The sequence below is a fragment of the Triturus cristatus genome, chromosome 7, assembly GCF_964204655.1.
Source record: "Triturus cristatus chromosome 7, aTriCri1.1, whole genome shotgun sequence".
Classification (NCBI taxonomy): Eukaryota; Metazoa; Chordata; class Amphibia; order Caudata; family Salamandridae; genus Triturus; species Triturus cristatus.
In genome coordinates, this window is record NC_140590.1 from 331,274,608 (window position 1) to 331,295,555 (window position 20,948).

The 20,948-nt window shown below is 44.2% G+C and overlaps 1 protein-coding gene across 4 annotated transcripts in view; it reads left to right on the forward strand.

The window, feature by feature from the left end:
- Positions 1-20,948, forward strand: part of KCNJ14 (potassium inwardly rectifying channel subfamily J member 14) — a 270,227-nt gene that overhangs the window by 158,348 nt on the left and 90,931 nt on the right. For 2 of the 4 annotated variants that reach the window (XM_085616444.1, XM_085616443.1), the window contains one exon: positions 225-353. The exons of the other annotated variants lie outside the window; for them this stretch is intronic. The gene's annotated coding sequence lies outside the window, so the exon portion shown is untranslated. The remainder of the gene's footprint in view (positions 1-224; positions 354-20,948) is intronic. 4 annotated transcript variants of the gene reach the window in all.

Genomic DNA, 20,948 nt, shown 5'->3' on the forward strand with positions numbered 1-20,948 from the left:
TCTGAATCTGCAGGAGCAAGCATCCATTAGAAACATTAGTGACTTTATCAAATACACATTGATGAATTGTATTCAACGACACTAGGATGCAATTAGATATTAACAATTCTTAAACAACTACACATCAAATAGAAATGAAACTACCTAAACTAAATTAAAATAATGTAACATATTTTTACCTACAACACACTAATTACCAAAAATGCAACTCTTCTACTCTACAGGTGAAGTGGTGAGACAATAGAGATCGACAACATCTAAGTAACCCTCACTCCACATGCTGATCGAAAGTAAAGGAGCCCGCTAACTGTACTCCAGACAAAATGTGATGCACAGAAGACTACGATTTACAGGTATATAATAATTATGAATGGAAAAATGTTTTAGTCTCTATATGCAAAACATAAATTATAATATTTGACCCATGAAATACATTCCTTTTAAAAATGGACAGCTAGAAACACAGAATCACATGCAAAATCACAACACAAACATTTAAAAAAGTAGTCCTGGGCGGTGAACTCTGCTTCGTTCACTGAGTTTTCCGCCCTCCGTGCAGCACGCAGAGTTCTGAAAACCTTGGAGAGGGGTTTTTCCCTCGCTCGTGCTTGCCAATGTCAAGTTGGAGAGCGCAAGTTAGGAAAATCCACCTCCCGGCGAGATTTCTCAACATGGGCGGTCAAATTTCTCAATGCGGGCAGTCGTGTATGGTCGCAACCGCTCGTGTTGAGAAACCTTCCGTTCGCGTTGGGAAAGCTGCTGCTTGGGTAAAAAATCTACTCGGGCGGCAAGAATAGAAGCAGCGCCATCTTGCGCTGCGCTTGGTGTCGTTCTTGTTAATTTTATAGCGTGGGACAAACTCCCGGCACTGAAAATCAACTCGAAAGGCATGACCAAACGCATGCTTGCGGAACTCGATGTAGCGTAGCAGAGTTTTTTGGTCTCTCCGCGAACTCCGCCCTGGCCTAAAGAAAAGGTTCCATAGACACCATGTCACATAGTGAATAACAATTTCACCCTAAAAAATAATACAGGTCTCAATTTAAACACACCAAGCACTCTGCCAGAATTACCTCCTCAAACTATTCACATTCTGACATCTAGTAGCCACTAACAATGCTCTCCAATATCTCTGAGATATTTCAAACTAACAAATAGTATATCTACCCTACAAAGACTAAGCATACTCAAAAGATCCTAAAGTTTGTACCCCCTTTCATAAAAATACCACACCTCCAGCAGAAATTTTTAAAAAAAGAACATCATTAGCACACAAATAATAAGTCACTAATTAATAGGCACTATTATCCTAATTTAGGCTTAGGCGGACAGTCTGTCATCCACCAGCAAACAGAGGCAATGACCTCCACTGCCTACCACTTGCCGTATTTAAAGATTTCTGCTTGCTGAGCAGAGATCTCTGTGCCTTCATAGGAGCTGATGTCACATCCAGTTCTCGTAAGGCATACAACGTTTGCTGAGCAGCTGCCATGGTTCTTGTGGCAGATCAGCAAACGGTTCTGTTTTACAAAAACAAAATCACACAGTGGAAGTTTGTTTTTGTAAAGCAAAAAAAAAGACTATTACACTCTGAAAGTTACCTCCCAGGATTTGGGAGGTCATTTTTAGGTTTCGTCTGCACAGCCCGTATGCTGTGCTTGTGAAATCTCTTGTATTTAATATATCTTAAAAGGGGAGTCTTATCAGTTGCCATAGCCAAATTACTCTGTACATTCGCTTTTGTCTGGAACTTTTTTTAACTTCCACTGGCTGCACACATTTACAATACTTCTACTAAAGCTGTTCACACTGTTTAAACCCAATTCACTGTCAAAATAAGATCTCTTCCCACGGAAAAGGCAGACAGCTTCTAACAGTTTGCTGGACTGCTTACATTTTATTACTTTGTTGTGTATAGCAGATGCTTTAGCCTTGGAACGTTTGTGGCATTTCCTATTCATGCCACAGTACCTTTCTGTGCACCTTGTAGGCATTATTGGATTGATTTTTTTTCAATGTAATCTATTTGGTTATTATGATCAAAATCAAAATTTTGTAATAAACATTGCGAGTTAAAAATAAATTTAATATACAAGAGCTATGCTATATTTTACTACTAAACCGGCAGACACAAGTGAAGTTTCTTTGCAGGCAACAGGATCATGATTTGAATGGTGCATGAGGTGCAGCAGCACCAGGCCCAAAAGTTGTACTAACTCCTCTAAACAGATATTATTGTTGTATTTGAATATTAGACAGGCAGTCACAATTGCAGTTACCTTGCAGTTAAAAGGAACTTCATTTTAATGATGCAACAGGTGCAGTTGCTCTGGGGCCAAAATCTATAGGGACCCCACTAAACCCAGATTATTGCTAAATGTTACTACTAAACAAGACAGTCACAAGTGCATTTATCTAGCAAGCAATAGTCTTTATTTGAATGGTGCAGCAGGTGCAGTAGCACCAGGGCCAAAAGCTCTAGGCACCCCACTAAACACCTAATATTGCTATATTTTACTACTAAACAGGCAGTCACAAGTGCTTTTACCTTGCAAACAACAGAGTCATGATTTGAATGATGGAGCAGGTGCAGTGGCACTGAGCCCAAAGTTGTAATAACTCCTCTAAACATCTAATATTGCTATTTGTCACTACTATTCAGGCAGACACAATTGCGGTTATCTTGCAGTTGAAAGGGGTTTGATTTGAATGGTGCAGCAGGTGCAGTGACACTGAGGACTAACGTTCTAGGGACCCCGCTCAGCACAGAATATTGCTACATTTTACTACTAAACAGGCAGTCACAAGTGCAGTTACCTTGCAGGTACTAGGGTAATGGCTTCGATAGTACAGCAGTTGCAGTGCCACTGGGGCCCACCAAAGCTCTAGTAACCCCTCTAAACACCAAATATTGCAATATTTTACTACTATTCAGGCAGTCACAAGTGCAGTTACCTTACAAGGCAATAGGGACATGATTTGAATGGTGCAGCAGGTGCAGTGGCACCAATGTCATAAATCCTCTAAACACCAAATATTGCTATATTTTACTCACTCACAAATGTGGATGTCTGGTGGGCACTAGGCCATGATTTGAATGGTGTAGCAGGTGCAGTAGCACCAGGCCAAAAGTTGCCAGAACTCCTCTAAACACATAATATTGCTGTTACATCAATTATTTCTATTATTTCCCTCCTTCATTTTTCAAAATTTTGCTATTACTTACCCGCACTATACCACTAGTACCAGCACAATATATTGCCTTTTTGTACATAAACAAGTCATAACACTTTAACAGACTTTCTGTAACTTAGATTGTAGAACTACTCATCTTAAAAAACAGCTTATTATTAATCACATAGGTGAAACCTAATGCCTTTACCAATGCTTGTTCTTTTTTTGGTCTCAAAGAGAAAAGGAAATACATTAGACGGTCTGCTCTAAATAGGCCAGACTGTCTTACACTAATGGCCCAACTCTCCCGGGCCGATGGTGTAAGGTTTCTGCCGACAGAGCCAGCAAGACACTACCAGTGGTAACATGATGCTCTGCCTGAGTCTAACGAGAGCGGGCACCAGCGGACCGTAAGTTTGGTGGACAAGGTACTCGCCACGTTTGAGAGTACCCTTTCTACTAAATTTTAAATCGGGATCTATGGCTCCAAAAATACACATAGAAACGTTCCTAGCGACTAACATTGATTCCTCTCCACCTTTAAAAAATGTAGTTCAGCAAAGATACGCAAAAACAAAACATCTGACTGAAGGGAGTGTTTGGTAAGTTGGCACAGTAAGCCAAATAATCGAGGTAAATTCTTAAACCCTCCAAAAGACACTCCAGATTTATACCATTACACAGGTACTAATATTGCAAAAACACAAGTCAGATGAAAACGCTCAACAAACAAGAGTGGACCACTGAGAACAGGCCGTGTTTGATCCAGAATACAAGGACAAAAGGGAGACCTCAGTCAGGCTTTGTCTTTTGTTCATAGCCTAAAGTGCCAGGCAGCTATGCAACCAATATAAATAACTGATCAGGGCAAAGGAAGACGAATATTTTCCTAGGTAATGCAACCCTATTAAAAAGTTAGCATTTCTTGAACCTTCAAGACTTATTGGAGAATAGTGCCATGGAATACTTCAGTCTCCAATCTTGTTCAAAGTGCATTAGGCAAAACACTATCTGTATAACTTCTGTTTACAGACGAAAGGAAAAGCTAAATGATGCTAGTGAGAAATAGACAAATCCATCAAAAAGTTAACAGCATCTTTGGAACGGTTATCAGGAGGAGATAGGCAGTGATCCAGAGACCACCACCTGCTCATGGAATGTCTTCCCAAATGGGGGCTTGTTTTTCAGCAGCACTAGTTCCTCTAATAAACACAGGCTGCTTAACTAAGAAAAAAGGGTAATTCTTTTGGAAAGTGAATGCAAGTATGTGGTCTGCTGTTCAGTAAAGGCCACTATCCATATGGACGTAGCTAATCACAGGGATTGCAAATAACGAATTGCCTAATTAATTTTCTTTAGGCAGATTATTCTGCGACCCCCTCTTGCTTGACATTGTGTGATGCAAACTAATAGTGCATAGGACGTATTGCAAAATTACACTCCGGTCGCAAAAGGTTCATGTGCAATCTGCACCTACTATTTGTGGCCTGTTAGTAGATCAAGCCCATCCATCTTCACTGAGACATTGGGAAGATCATCTAACAAAAGCTGCAGTCAAGTAGAAATGATTGCTGGAACTTTGGTGAAGTTCTCCCAGATGTTTAGTGCATATTTCTGCCATCCTCCCAGACACTGAAAAAGCTCAAATGGACTCTCCCACCTCTACGGCGCTCAGATTTTGGCGCAAGAAGGAGCTAAGTGAGTGACAGGATAGAATCAGAGTAAGGCATATGGGCAACCTCACACTTTGCTGCCTGACGACTAATATTTTTGATGCTAATTAAGCATATGAAAACTTTAAAGTATCACCCAGCAAAGGACTTGTAACACAATCTGCTATAGGAAGCAACCCAATGGAATAAAACTTTACTGATCGCTGCTGGACGACAGTGGTGGAGGATGTGACTGAATGTGCATTAAAGGTTTTCCTTGCAAAACAAACCCATATGTGCTGTGGATGTCAATGGAAAGATTTTGTCGTGAGCAAAGTGGTCATTTACTAGTCTGCACTTAGGACCTGAAAAAGAAGACCTGTGCTTATTGCCAAACTGCAAACTCGGAAAGGAAATTTGATAGCCTATCAACTATACTATGTCTGATCTAAATAATTTGGGAGAATTATTATGGTTAGAGCCATCATGATAGCAAGAAGGGGTCAAAAAGGATTGGAGGTCTGTGGGTGCGGGTGGACAATCATTTAAGGGAAACCTTGCACCATGCATTCAGAGTTTGCCTTTAGTGCAATCAAATTCAGAACAAAACCGTAAATGATTTTGATGGAACTGGCACCTTGGATGAAATTCATCTAGTTTTATAGATACATGGATGATGACCATCAACAATACTTAAGAAGAAACATAGGGCCATATTCTCAAGGAGCTATCGCCGAGTTATCTGCACCTTAACGCAACCAAATTTGCGATAAACTTACCACCCCATTCACAAGCGGGTGCAAACATCCCATATCACCAGTTTTCCTGCGATAGCAGCCTCAAAAAACATCGCTTAGGATGACCCCGAAAACTATCGCTAATGAGATGCAGAGTAGGCGTTCCTGAGCAAATAGCCGCGACAACACCACACCACAACATTCTCAATGACCAGCCTGATCTGCGATAAGAACAAAAAACATGTGATAAGCGCATTAGCACCAGGAAACTAACACCTGCTCCGACCTGGTGCAAAGTCGGACTACAACCGGCACCACAAAAGATAGCCCAGCCCCAGTGCCGTAACGAAAGTTGAGGGGGCCCCCTTGCAAGGTACACGGAGGGTCCCCCGCTCCGGATTTAATACGGCGCTCTCAGGCCAGAGTACTGTGCTGAGGGGGCCCCATGAAGTTAGGTGGCCCCCCGCACTATGGGGTTGCGGGGGCCTTTGTTAAGCCCCTGTGAGGCAGGGAGTCTGGATGTGGAGTGAGTGAGTGAGTGAACGGGGCAGGAAGCCTGGATGTGGAGTGAGTGAGTGAGCGAGGCAGGGAGCCTGGATGTGGAGTGAGTGAGTGAGCGAGGCAGAGAGCCTGGATGTGGAGTGAGTGAGCGAGGCAGGGAGCCTGGATGTGGAGTGAGTGAGCGAGGCAGGGAGCTTGGATGTGGAGTGAGTGAGCGAGGCAGGGAGTGGTTCAGGGAATTGATGAGGAAGTGAGGTGGGGTGTATTGTGAAACCCTATAACTCTATCGCCTCTCTGATATAAGTCAACTAGAAGTAAATCATGAACCCTCTGCCTTGTGTTACCTCACTGATGCTTTTCCGGCATCTCTTCCTCACTTCAGTTGTATTCATTGTTTTAAATTAAAACATCTCAGTTGAATGACTACTGGAGAAGTTAGGCATAAAACATAAACAATTGCAGATCACTTGGTTTTGGGTAACATCGCAGGTAGAAGTAATTACATTTGCAAATGTTCTTAGGTCTGAAAGCATGCTAATTACAGCTAGAGACGGATGGATGTTCCATACCTTTGCCATGCAATGCACTGGGCTACCTGTTATAGAGCACCCATCAGCACATGTGTCACAGTACATATCCAGCCCTCTGCTTAGAAGCATGCAGATTCACGGCTGGCCATCTTGGAATGGTTTTTGTAACAAAGAGCAGTCCATGATGGTTGTCGATGCATGCACAACATGCACAAGCATTGTGATGCACTGGCAGGTATTTTGCCATTTTAAAAACTTTAATTTTCTATTCATGGCAGCTGACTTCCATTTAAAATGGCGAATAAAAAAAAGGTATCAATACAATGCAGCATAAAGAAAAAAAAAGCAAGCCTCCCAGTGACAGTGCAGCTGCCGAGCCCTCACCAAAGCAATATTCTTTTTTTTTTTTTTAAATGAGGGGTATGGGAAGGGGCGAGGTGGGAATAACAGGAGTTGGGGGAACGGGAAGTCCCTAAAGAGAGTGAGGGCGCAAGGATGTGAGTAAAAGGAGCGGGTGGGAGAGTGAGAGCAAAGAAAGACAGACACCTCCATGGAGTGCTGAAACACAAATGAAAATGTAAGTGGTGGAAAGATAGAACTCATTCAATCAGTAAGAAACAAAGTAGAGATGACATGATCCAGGGAAGGGACAAATGAAAGACCTGGGTGAAATAACACAGATTAAGAGTCCGGGAAGTGAGACAGACAAGAAAGCCATCCGGTTATAAGCAAGGTGCTGACCCAAAGTCCACTCAATATATTTTGTTAATTGCGTTGTAGACAACCCCCGAGACGACAAACAGCTAAAGCTGTCTGTAAGCGAGACCTAAAGAACACTTTGCCACAGAGTGCATTCAACTTTGGCAACACCTTATAAAACCACTTCTGAATATGTGCCTTTAGTTGCACTGACGATGAACACTGGCATTATATTCCAATTTATTGTTGGATTCAAAGCTAGCAAGGCACAGCCTTCTTGAAAGGCTCGCTTTGTAAATATGTCTTTCTATTTCTGTTTAAGTTAGGAATTTCATCATGCGGAGCCTACACATGGTCGAAGGAGATGCATTCTGGAAACCCACACAACAGTTTATTCATCATATATTCTGACAAGTGAAAGCTGCCGCACCCTAACCAAATATTAGTTGCACTTAGAGGTGTAGTCGTAGGAGGCATGAAGCAAACCACGCTAATTTCAGAAGCACAGGGGCCGTTCTGATCACATTCTAAATATGTACATTTATAATCGCGAAACGTAATTGCTGCTACTTATTTTAATATGCTACTCCAGTTTTATTCTTTCATTCTTAACAAATGTAGGGCACGCAGGAACTGATGTAAAAAGTTCCTTTGTGATCACAAACCCTGCATTTTTCAAAACCGCAGGGTTTTCAACCTTAAAGTTTCTTTTTTCTTTTTTTCTAGTTACTAACCTACAAATAGGAAATACCATTCTGACTCATGAATGGGTTATGCACCCCACTCTAAATTGCATTTAAGAAAGTCCTTGCGAGATCCTCCAAGTTGTGGTTCGTAATAACCCGCATCAATGATTTGCGACCACAGCCATTGATCACAAAGTGACACCCAAGGTATGGTGGTTTCTGATTCGCGAATGGGATGCTGTATCTTAGGGACAGCTTTCCCTTTGAGAATCATGTCAGATGGCCTCAGGGGACGTCCCACTCTACAATATCTTCTCAAATGGGAGATTTTCTTTTTATAAAGCAGGACTTGCCCCTTGATAGGGCTGCTTTAAAAAAAAAAAAAGTTTATACATGGATATGTGAATGCAAGAATGGAGGTCTGCTGTCCCTTGCTGACTCCCATCCTGACTGTGGACCTAAAAATATTGCCTTAGCGCACTTGGAGCATGAGAATGGAGCGTCGGTGGCAGACAAAAGTCACGTGACTCAGTTTGTTATCCACACCATGCATCTGCTTCACATCCCCCCACGCCCACCTTTCATTATCCCAAGTCTCACCCCGCTGGCATTAGTGCGGCCTTCGGGCATGCCACAACAGTACTTTGTGGCCCCCAGGGAAATGTTTGAGCACCCATACCTTAGCGGAACTTTAAAAGATGCGGCCCTCCTTTTGCTCAGTGCTCGCCAATGCTGCCAAGTCATGCCCTTCCCTGACATGTAAAGCCTCACACTCACGCCTGCCATTATAGACGCAAAATGTTCGAAAAGTTTGCTCAGGTCTGAAGGTTCACATTTTTCTACCGGTTTGAAGGTCACTTTTTCAATGTCATTTTCTGCACCTACACAGCTCTTTTGTTTTTATTATTTCACATGATCTCCTTTGAAGCCATGCAAATGGAAGCATATAAATCTGCCTTCTGCGCTTGCGTCCTTTACCTGTTATGCTCACAGGGTGCTAACAGATCCCATGCCGCCCAGCTCTGTGATTTGAAGACCATTTTTTTGTTAATAAAAATTTCCCGCCTCCTAATTCCGCATGAGCCAAGATTTCTCTGAGAATCTGGTGCATTGGCTGGTGTTTGCGATTGACCAAGGGTGGGGATAAGGGGCAGGCTCTCTGGCATGAGTACAGTGCTGGGGGGACCCTGCAGCTCGTGGGCCCCCCGCACTGCAGGGGATGCGGGGGCCTGTGTTACGGCCCTGCCCAGCCCAGAGCCACACCTGAAGAACAACAGATGCCATGGAGGCACTGAACATGCATCCCGGAGCCTCAAGAGGGCAACAACACCCACCGCCATCACCCCCAGGACCCCCCCGGACACCCCCACCCACCCCCGGACAAAGATATGTCACATCAACCACACGGAATCATATACCAAATAACCAGCATGATGTTGCACAATCAAATCTGGTGACGTGCATGTGTTGTCACAAAAATGAGCATCACACATTCACCTTTGAAGCAACAAATGAAAATGTATTAAAATAAACACAGAACAGAAATGAAGACACATGTTGGCTCCCCTCGGGACAATCCGTAGGTCACAGCCTGCAAGACAAAAATCATGATAAGAAGGTCTGTCCTGCACACATCAAGGGACAGAGAGAGAGAGCGAAGGAGAGAGAGAGCGAAGGAGAGGGAGCGAGAGAAAGACGAACAGAGAGGGGGAGCGAGAAAAAGACGGACAGAGAGGGGGAGCGAGAGAAAGACGGACAGAGAGGGGATGAGAGAGAAAGACGGACAGAGAGGGGGAGAGAGAGAAAGATGGACAGAGAGGGGGAGAGAGAAAGACGGACAGAGAGGGATATATGAACAGATAAGGGGAGCGAGAGAGCTAGAGAAAAGAAGAGAGGGACAGGGAGAGAGAGAGTGCCGACACTGTTCACCCAGGCCACATTGCCCACCTGCTGCCACCGGTGTGTCTCCAACCACGTGCCGGTATGTAGTGCAGTTCACCAGGTCCCACATCTGAGACAGAGCCGTCATCTGAAACAGAGTCCTGATACATGAATGGCACAGTACAAACAATTGCACTAGTATCATCGCCTGACCGCCCCTGCACACCCAGGCAGCTACACCCCAGCCCCTCCCGCCGCCCAGCGGTGCATGCCCGCGCCTGCGCACCCAGGCATCACTGCTCACCTTCCGCTACCGGCATGTAGAAAAGAGGGCCCACCACATGCCGCTGCAAGCCACAAGCCCGGGGCCCGCAGACATGGCACCTTCTACATCATGCAGCCCCGCTCCGCAGGCCACCAGGACTCACTTTTGGTGCTGGGGCTTGATTACTCCATGGCAGAGGACATACCAGTGCATCCGGCCTCATCGCAGGCTGAACACCAGCTCAGCTTCATAGGTGCCACTAACTCTGTGAACCAGGAGGCGCTGTCCGCTGGCTCAGACCTACACTGCAGTCCAGCAGGGCACACAAAACCTGAGCCATCCGGACCGCTGGGACGGGGCATTATCGCAGGCTGCTCACCCGCTCAGCACTTAATGTGCCCCTCAGTGCACCGAAAGTCACCATCCCGTGGCGGTGTGCCTGTGCCGGCCGCAGTGTATCCGGTGTCACCAAGTCTGTGCCCCCACAGTCATGGACCCTCTATGATTGGGTATCGTGGTGCGGACGCCATCATGTCCCCTCCGGGCCTGCGGAATGTGATGTCGCAGGTCCCTGGGCCTCCATGCCTACATGCACACCACACGGCTACACCCCGAGAGAGGTTGGAAATGGCGTCGTACACGTGCGCCCGGCCCTTTTTATTGGTAGGGTCACATGTGCTGTGACGCATGTGCTGGGTGGGTGTGGTGTGGGTGTAAACCAGCCGTGAGGGAGTGGCCTTGGCATGCTGACAACTAGACCTGTGAGGAGAAGATCACTACAGGGAAGTCCTGGCACATGTGGCGTTGTTGTCCCCCCCCGGAGCGTACGCATAGTGGGCTGGCCTGGCGTATGCCACTCCAGCGTAAGGGTTTGAACAATGAGCCCGGGGCTCTGGGCGTGGTTCGCTACGGGGCTGGACAAGGAGGTAACAAAGGTGTGTGTCGCGGTTGTTGCGTTGGCGCCACCCGAACGACAATCGACAATGTGTCACCTTGTGACCCAAGTCCAATGACATGAGCCACATGGACGTATGAGGAATTTACTGACCCTACATTCATCCATGCTACCACACTTGAAAGACCATAGAGACGACACATCTGTTAATCTGAATGTTTAATGCACATTCAGTGGAGTGTTGCATCTGGAGCAGTACAGGGGCATGCAAACCCGAGTCATTCAGGGAATGACCAGTCCAAAGGAAGTGGAAGAGTTCAGTCCGTAGTCTGATAGCAGTGTCATTGGTGATCAAACAGGTTATGGCAGTCCATGTCGAGGTCTAAGGTGAGTGTCGCAGAGTGTATTGGGGGACAGTGACAGTTGAAGGTGATGATTCAGAGGGCAGAACCAAGCTGAAGCGGGCCCCATGGCGGAGATTCATGCTACTGCGTTCTTCTTACCACAAGGGCAGAATCATCCGCATCTTCGTCCCCTGTTGTGTCATGTGGCTCACGTGTGGGTGGTGCTGGCCTTTCTCCAGCACTGTGTGGCAGTGACACCTCAGGAGCCGGAGGTGGAATGTCTGCCGCACTGTGACACATCAGTAATTGACTGTTTTTTCCCCCAATTTAGATCTTACGTGCTCGCACTTGCTTTGTCCTGATGATGATCTTGACTCACTAAGATCGAAACGCCGTCGACCTCAATTTCAAAGTTCCCTTAACATTGCTTAAACGGGGAACAACCTTTACAACGCAACTTTTACAACGCACTACACTTACAACGCAATTTTTACAACGCAACATCCACTACAACGCATTCCATTACATCGCATGACACTACAACGCATTTTTAAAAACTACCTTTACAACACATTCCATTACATCGCATACTACCTTTACAACGCATACCATTACAACGCATAATATTACACTACACTATCCAACACTTACCCTACTGTTGCACCCCCTGGAGTTAGAATAGTAATTTTTACCACTATACTATCCAACACTTACCCTACTGTTGCACCCCCTGGAGTTAGAATAGTAATTTTTACCCCTATACTATCCAACACTTACCCTACTGTTGCACCCCCTGGAGTTAGAATAGTAATTTTTACCCCTATACTGTCCAACACTTACCCTACTGTTGCCCCCCCTGGAGTTAGAATAGTAATTTTTACCCCTATACTGTCCAACACTTACCCTACTGTTGCACCCCCTGGAGTTAGAATAGTAATTTTTACCCCTATACTATCCAACACTTACCCTACTGTTGCACCCCCTGGAGTTAGAATAGTAATTTTTACCCCTATACTATCCAACACTTACCCTACTGTTGCACCCCCTGGAGTTAGAATAGTAATTTTTACCCCTATACTATCCAACACTTACCCTACTGTTGCACCCCCTGGAGTAAGAATAGTAATTTTTACCCCTATACTATCCAACACTTACCCTACTGTTGCACCCCCTGGAGTAAGAATAGTAATTTTTACCCCTATACTATCCAACACTTACCCTACTGTTGCACCCCCTGGAGTTAGAATAGTCATTTTTACCCCTATACTATCCAACACTTACCCTACTGTTGCACCCCCTGGAGTTAGAATAGTCATTTTTACCCCTATACTATCCAACACTTACCCTACTGTTGCACCCCCTGGAGTTAGAATAGTCATTTTTACCCCTATACTATCCAATACTTACCTTAAATGCAATGTAATATTATGCGTTGTAATGGTATGCGTTGTAAAGGTAGTATGCGATGTAATGGAATGCGTTGTAAAGGTAGTTTTAAAAAATGCGTTGTAGTGTCATGCGATGTAATGGAATGCGTTGTAGTGGATGTTGCGTTGTAAAAATTGCGTTGTAAGTGCATGCATTGTAAAAGTATGCGTTGTAACGTCATACATCCTGCTTAAACCAATTGGGTTCTTTTGACCTGTTTGTCAATGCGATGAAATGTTTTTATTGTCACTAAGCACTTCACTTCACGCACCCTCACTTTTGTATGTGTGAGCACTGTATATACAATATACACTTTCTTAAAATGCAAAAAAATGGTAGGAATGGAAGCGACTCCATTTTATGATGTTGAATAAAATGTGATGCCTTCCTCTACTCTCCTGTGTCCTTGCATACGTTTTCTAATTGAGTTCTACATATCACCAATACCATTGAATTTTTTTTTTTACATTTTTTCTTAAATCAATAACTGTAGCTCCGCTACATGAGGCTCTCTGACCTCACCAGACCATTGTCCTTTTGAACTATCTTCTACCCCAGGTCACATTTGTGAGGGGTTCCCTCGTTTTTCATACATATGCACTGTGTGGCACTGACACTTCAGGGGGCGGAGATGTGGATGTAGTGGTAGCAGCAGCATGCATCTGCGCCAGGTCTTGTGGCAGCAATGGCATGAGGATGGTTTTGAGGTCATTGTGGAACCCAGCTTCCTCTCGCCAGTGTGCAGCCGTGGCAGCCGCTCTTTCCGCATTGGCCCGCTCCATGTTCTCCATGAGCCTCCGCATGAGTCCCAACTCCCAGGCGAGCTCGCTGGAGCCACTCTGGCTAGACAGTCGTTCTTGTCTCAGAGTCAGGACTCTAGCGATGTCAGCCATGGTTCATTGGAGGGCCTGGAGGGGACTGTCGGTGTCCATTAGGGACCGTGAGTGGTCCCTGATAGGACTTGGACACTCATGTATGGCACCTTGTTTGTTTGTTTCGAAGCCCACCTGCACCTGTTCAGCCAGCTGCTCCTGGCATCCCAACACACGGCGTTGGAAGGCCATGTGTTCTTTGTGGGGGTCCTGGGAGGCAGCCGTGGTGGTGGGTCCTGCCTGCAGAGTGGTCTGAGCAGGGGGTGGGATCTCCTCGTTGCAGCTGGGCTGCCCTGTTCCTGGAGATATGCTGCGGAGACTGTCAATGTACTCTCGGAGGGCGTCGGAGTCAAAGGTGTCGTGGTCCGCTTCGTGATCAGTGAAGAGAGGTTGGGACTGCTCTGCAGGAGGTGATGATTGTCCTGCTGCAATGTGAAGAGGAGATGCAGTTTAACAATGCGTTCACATGTGTTGTCGCATTGTACAGGTTTGCATACAGACTGCATGACTGTGTACATCGTGGCTGTTTAGGAGGGGCTGCCCATTTACTGAGGGACTGTGGACATTTTGACAACATCACAGCTGTGTGTTTGTACTTGTACATTATCAACTCACATTTCCCTGCAATGCAACTTGTGATTGGCCGGTGTCTAAACCCAGTCGGCACCAGTTGTGTCCTCTGTTCTGTGGTGAGCGTATTGCGGTTTATGCCACTTCATTGTCAATGTTGATGTGCTGTGCATGTGATGTGTGTGTGCCGCATTTTGGGGGAGTCGCCCCTGCTGCTCTGATTTTGCTGCCCCTTATCCCTTACATGCAGAGTGCCTCTGACTTCTGTGCTCATACAGTGCTGAAATGTTGAATACTTGGGTACATGGTTCTCTTGGTGGGAGTTGGGGTTTGGGGCATGATTTGTCCGCAGCTGTGCTCTACTTAATTGTGCATGTGTGCCATTGTGCGCATCTCCCCCCGTCCCCTCAGTCCCTGGTCGTTACTCACCCTCTTGCTGTTGTGTCCGGTCCTATTGAGTAGTGTCCGGTCCCCCAACTCCAGCCACCTTCTCCCCACTGATGACTGTGGACACCATTTCCTCCATGTAGTCCAGCTCCACCTGTGGCGCAGGACTGCCATCGCCAGTCTGCACTGCTACCTTCCGTTGTTGGCGAGTTTCAGCTTTGTTTTGCGCTTGACGTCATTCCAGCGCCTCTTGACCTCTTCCATTGTCCTCTTCAGCACTCCCACTGCATTCACCTTGGACACGATGGCCTGCCATCGTCCATTTTTTGTCGCCAATGACACAGTGGAGGTGACGAACAGTTGTTGATGGTGTTCAACCACCTCCGTTATCAGGATCCTGTTCTCCTATGGACTGAAGCGCTTCTTCCTACTCTTCTTCTCCTTGGCCTTCCCTGACCCCGAGGTCCCAGGCAGGTCCTCCGGAGGGCTTGTTGGGTTCTGGTTCTCCTCCGTACTTGCTCCGGCAACATCCATGGTTCTTCGCTGTAGTTTGGCATTTGTTTGTCTGTTTTTTTCTACTTTTATGGTGATTTTTCCCACCCGACGCGTGTGGATTGCAGGCCCGTGGCTGGTTTTCTCAGATTCTTGTATCGCACTTGGCCTCATCACAGCTTTTTTTGCGTTAGTGTTTCGCATTTTTGCGGCGTGGCGTTGATTTTAACGTGGCCATTTGACGCGTTATCTAGTGACTATCACATGGTAACGCCTTGTTGTGAATGCCTGATTAACAAGGCGTAAGTTTCCTGCGATGGACTGCGATGTTGAGGGTTGCATTAAGTAACTTTTGCGATGGTTAGCACAATATCTTGAGAATATGCCCCTCAGGCTTTTGAAATACAAGGAAGATGAAAAACAATTTGTAAGATGAAACAGCAGTGGAAACTCAGACAAAGTTTCTTTTTCCACTTGGGAGGGACTGTCTACGTGCTCCACTCACTAATTTACCATGGTAGGCATAAGGATGTTTCCTATATGCATATGATTAATATCCAGAGATATTGCAAATTAATTGTCATTGGTTATATCAGACTACAATTTGTCTGGTCCATCACTTCTCACTTTCGTTGCCTCAAACACTGCCCTCCATGGTCTCAAGAGTCCTTTTTTTATCACGTTTTTAGCATTTCTACTTTTTATAAATATTTCGAAATTTCTTTGTAAGGGGTATGCACAAAGATCATTATGGCCGAAAGCAGTATTAGAATGATTTACTGCCACATATAAGAGTGAAGTTCACACAGCACCCTATGTCACATATACCATCTATATGAAAAAGGTGAGTAAAGGGAACTCCAGAATTTGTACTATTTTTATATACAAACATATCACTTGAAGATGCAAGGATAAAATTCCTAGACACCTAGAAACTTACTAAGAAAAAACAATGGGGAAAAACAGATACTAGAACCGGTAAAACTGGTTATAAATTCAAAAGCTACTGGCCATGCGAAACAGAAATTAAAATGCAGAACAATGATTGAACTTCTTGGACGTCTCGCGCTTTTGGGATTTACCCAATGATTTATACTGCGACAACGATCATCGCAGCAGCTCAGCGAGTAGTCCTGGGACCTTCTGTGCAACCGAGATGGAAAGCGTTGTGAGGTCGTCTGACCTCGATGGCAAGGAGCTTCAGGGAATGTTCTGTCAATGCCTTCGGGTTCATTGCATGGCAGTCATCTCAGGCCATGGAGTTGTGGTCCTGCTCCAAGCACCACAACCAAACCAAGTGGGGATCTACCACAGACATCTGCCTGTGACAGGTACCACAAGGTTTAAAAGTAATTGGTTACTTGGTTGACATCCCTCACCACCAGGAGAAAGCGTTCTCGTAAAAAATCTTCAACAAAACATCAAAGAACACTCAGTCAAAAACTGACCAGGTGGTAGCTGTTCCAGATCTGTGCTGGCTGTCATAGAAAGAAAAGAACTGATGTCAGCGCACTGAGGTGGCGCCTATATAAGTATATAAGCACGGCACACGTCACATCTGGTGTGACTGACACGGAGCTGAATGACGCCTCCTACCGGCACGCAAGGGTACAGCTCAAGAATTTCCTGACTGAATCTGACACCTTGGGATAATTATAAGATAAGGAATCTGTGGCTGAATGTCTCTATCATATATATAGTTTGCATAAAATAACTTCTCGCAGAATAGCTACAATGACAATTAACACTTTGTTTCAAAAGATACCAAAAGCACTATTGTGTGATTAAGTTGAGAATCATAACTCTATAGGTATCAATGTGCGACTGTTAGTTATAGAATGTGGTTACAAGGTGTTGGTTGATGGTATGGCAAATACGAAAAAAACAACACTTAAAGCATATAACATGGAATTATAGATAGGTAACAGTAAATAACTGGGATGTTTTCATTGAGGGTGGTCTGAGTGACATCAAATAGACAATGACAGTGAAGCTCGATGATGTCACTCAGAACCCTCCGGGAAAACCATCCCAGTTATTCATTTTTTGCTCATATTTAATTTTATGGCATGTATGGCCTACACATCTTATGCCCCTGCTTTCAACATGTGATCAGGGACTGATGAATAATGGGGGAGCCCTACTTAACATGGCTTCCTCACCTCATCCCACCCACAGATATAAAAAATACCTGGTCTCATACAACATATTCCCACCACCTTTTTCTATTACCCTTCCACCACCCAAATGTATAAAAGAATATCAGTCTTCCTGCCACCCACCCCATCACTCTCTACATTTACCCTCACCCTCGTCACCCTTCCCACTCAAATAGTCAAAAACAAAAATATCTGACCTCCTGCCACCCACCTCCACCACCCTCTGTGCCATCCTACCTCCTCTCTTCCCAAAACTGTGCTCTCTGATGCCACACTCAGAGCAGACAGGGCTGACAACGCTCTGACAGTGGATAGCCACTGGTCAGCACAGAATTATTCTCCCTGTGAGCTCACGCTGACTTTGAAATGTGGCAGTTGACACAGACAGTGTGCTGCCTGCATTCTCCTGTCTGTCTTGGGCCAAGTGGAGACCCGGGAAAGGCGGGTGAGACCACATGCCACCATTTCACCATCTCGTTCTGGTCTACCTAGACCCAGGTGAGGTGGTGGAACACAGTTCAACAAGCATATTCCCTGTTGACCTAACTGAATTGGGAAATAACATTTTTCATCCTGTTGTTAAGTCATAGCAGTAGATAAACCAATTTCAATCCAGTTATTCAGTCTAATGGCTTCCAATGGAAGCTAGACATAACAATGTACATTATACAAGCAAGAGGTAAGATGTGGTACAAAAAAGAGAAACAAGAAACTCCAGATGAATATTTACATTTCTGAATATAAATATCTTGTCTGCCATCATAACTCGATACTCACAGAACCACGTAAATAAACACTGCATTTTGCACATTTTGGGCACAACTCACAAGAGAAAAATATTCACCAAAGGTCATGAAGTTGGCACTTGGGCATCTCATGCTAAGTCAAGGTCTGGAATCAACATTTAATTTCTGCCATATCAAGATTCTGAGATATGGTCTAATCTCCAACAGCTAACAAAGACAGGTTTCCCCCAAACCTTCCATTTCCATTTAACACACATATTTTTACTGACCTACAATCAGAAAACACAAAGAAATGCAGTAGTCAAAGTAACATCTTTGAGCAGATTTTCATTCCAACACTACACAGCACTCGCAAGTTAAACAAGCATTTGCAATGCAATCGGTCTCGCTTTTGGGACCTTATATGTATTTAGCTATGCAGCACATTAGCCTGGGTGCTGAAACATCTAATGTTCTTTAACATGGAGGGAAAGTAAGCACCAAACTGCGTGAAACGCCAGGTATGGTAACACATGGAGAGAAATATTGCCTTTCAGCGGGAAATGGTATAGTCCAAAGCTTTATTCTTAATATAGGATTATGCCTTCGGTGGTCATATCACTGAAAATACAAGATTTGAAAAAAATATTATTGTATACAGGTGCGCGTGGAAGACAATTTCTATGGACTGGAATCTAGGGAATGCTAAAGTGATTCTGGTGTTTTACTGACATCTGCTGGTCGTTTTCTATTAAGAAAGTTAAATAGGGGCAGTTGCCTGAAAAATAAAAAAAATAAAGTCCCTCAGCAGAAAGCAATTCTGGTATTCTACTGACCTCTACTGGTCGTTTTCTATCAAGACAGTTAAATAGAGGAAGTCGAAAAAGCAGAAAGCATTTCTGGTATTTTACTGACCTCTACTAGTCGTTTTCAATCAAGACAGTTAAATAGAGGCAGTTGAACAGAAAAAAAAGTCCCTAAGCGGAAGAAGACAAGTCCTAGGGCTGATCTCCAGAACCCACAATGTACATACACATATAAGTATATACTAAAGTATATGCAAGAGGTCTTGAATGCTAGACCTAAAAAACACCCTTTATTATCAACATTGGTTTCAGTATCACACGGGGAGCCTCACTTGTGAATACTTTAGCACAATCAAGAACAAATAATTAGTTTACTAACATGAATACGTTTAGTATTATAAAACTATCACACAAAGAGAGTCCGTGTTACTGTTGAAAAACAAAAATATTATGCATGTTGAACCCAGTAAATGCTTTCATTTAAAAAAAAAAACTATTGCAGTGCATCCCATTGTGAGTAAAAGTCTAACTTTATGGTCGTTCCAAGTAAATGGCTATACATTACGGCAGTGAATGTACCAAAACAATGTTTAATCAATTAAAAAATATTACATGTTTTTACCCTCGTCGACAAATCCTTTGTTCATAATCAGTATTTATTTCAACTGCACAAAGAGAGGTTTTGCTACTTTCATATAACTGCACTGTTTATTTTAACCTCGCATGATTTAGAGCTATATAATTATGTACATCTGTTTAATGCTTTCTCCGATCATGCGGCAGTCTGCATGGAGGTAAAGTTGGGATTACAAGACATAAGCCCTATTAGAAGATGGTTTTTTAACAATCTCAACCGCCTTGATCCTAAATGGTGTACAGACATTGAAGAATTTATCGAGCAGTTTTTTACACAGAATAGAGGTACTGCCCCATTAAGTACGATTTGGGACGCATTCAAGGCTACACTTCGCGGGTTGATAACATCTAAAGAAATACCAAAGCAGAAGGCAAGAAAGGAGGAGAAAATAAAACTTCAAACTGATCTCACGGAGGCAACCCAAGAACACTACAGGGTCAGATCAATGCTCTCTGGGCAAAAACTTTACGAGGCTAAGAGCAGGATGAGGGATTTTTATTATGTTTTAGGTGAAACTAATAGTAATCTCTATGCCAAGAAGATCTATGAGGAGAGCGAATACACAGGTAAGCTCTTGGCCTGGCAAGCCAAAGAAAAGCAGGCTCGTAACAGAATAGATCAATTAATCAACCCCATCACTAAATTATATGCTAAGACCACAGCCTCTATTGGCGAGTTGTTTTTAAAACACTATGAGGGAGTCTATCAAGCGACCGAAGGGGCCTCTTCTGTTTCCATTGGGGAGTTCTTAGAGCGACTGATAATACCGAAATTAGATGATGGGGACAAGAAATGCCTCATAGAGGACTTCTCACTGTTAGAATTAGATGAGATCATTTGCTCCCTCCCCAACGGTAAGGCTAACGGTGATGATGGTCTTCCGATTTAATTTTTAAAAAAATTTGGAGGAACCCTAAATAAAGAATTTTTACTTTTACTAAATGACCTACTCCAAGGAGGCTCCCCGCCAGACTCATTCCATTCAGCTGTGGTGGTTAGCATTTAAAAAAAAGGAAAGGACAAGGAGAATATAAATTCATATAGACCCATAAGTCTCCTAAATACAGATTATAACATTTTTACAAAACTGTTAGCAAACCGATTGAATAAAATAGTGGGATGTCTGGTAGCTAATGACCAGTGTGGTTTTGTTGCAGGCAGGCATCTCCATTCAAACACGAAGTTTGTATTGGAGGCACTAGATTTTTTTAAAACTAATAAAGTGAATGCTCAAATCTGGCTTTTAGATGCGGAGAAGGCCTTCGATCTAGTGTCATGGGACTGCCTTTTTGCTATTTTGCACAGCTTTAATTTCCTGGAGGCTTTTATCATTCTTTTAAAACATTTATATATGGATTCTAGGGCACAGATTATCATCAACAATTCTTATATTGGGACATGTCTGGTCACTAGAGGCACGTGAAAAGGCTGCCCCCTGTCGCCAATTTTATTCGCGTTATTTATCGAACCTTTGGCGATTGCGATTAGGAAAATACGGACGAGACAGT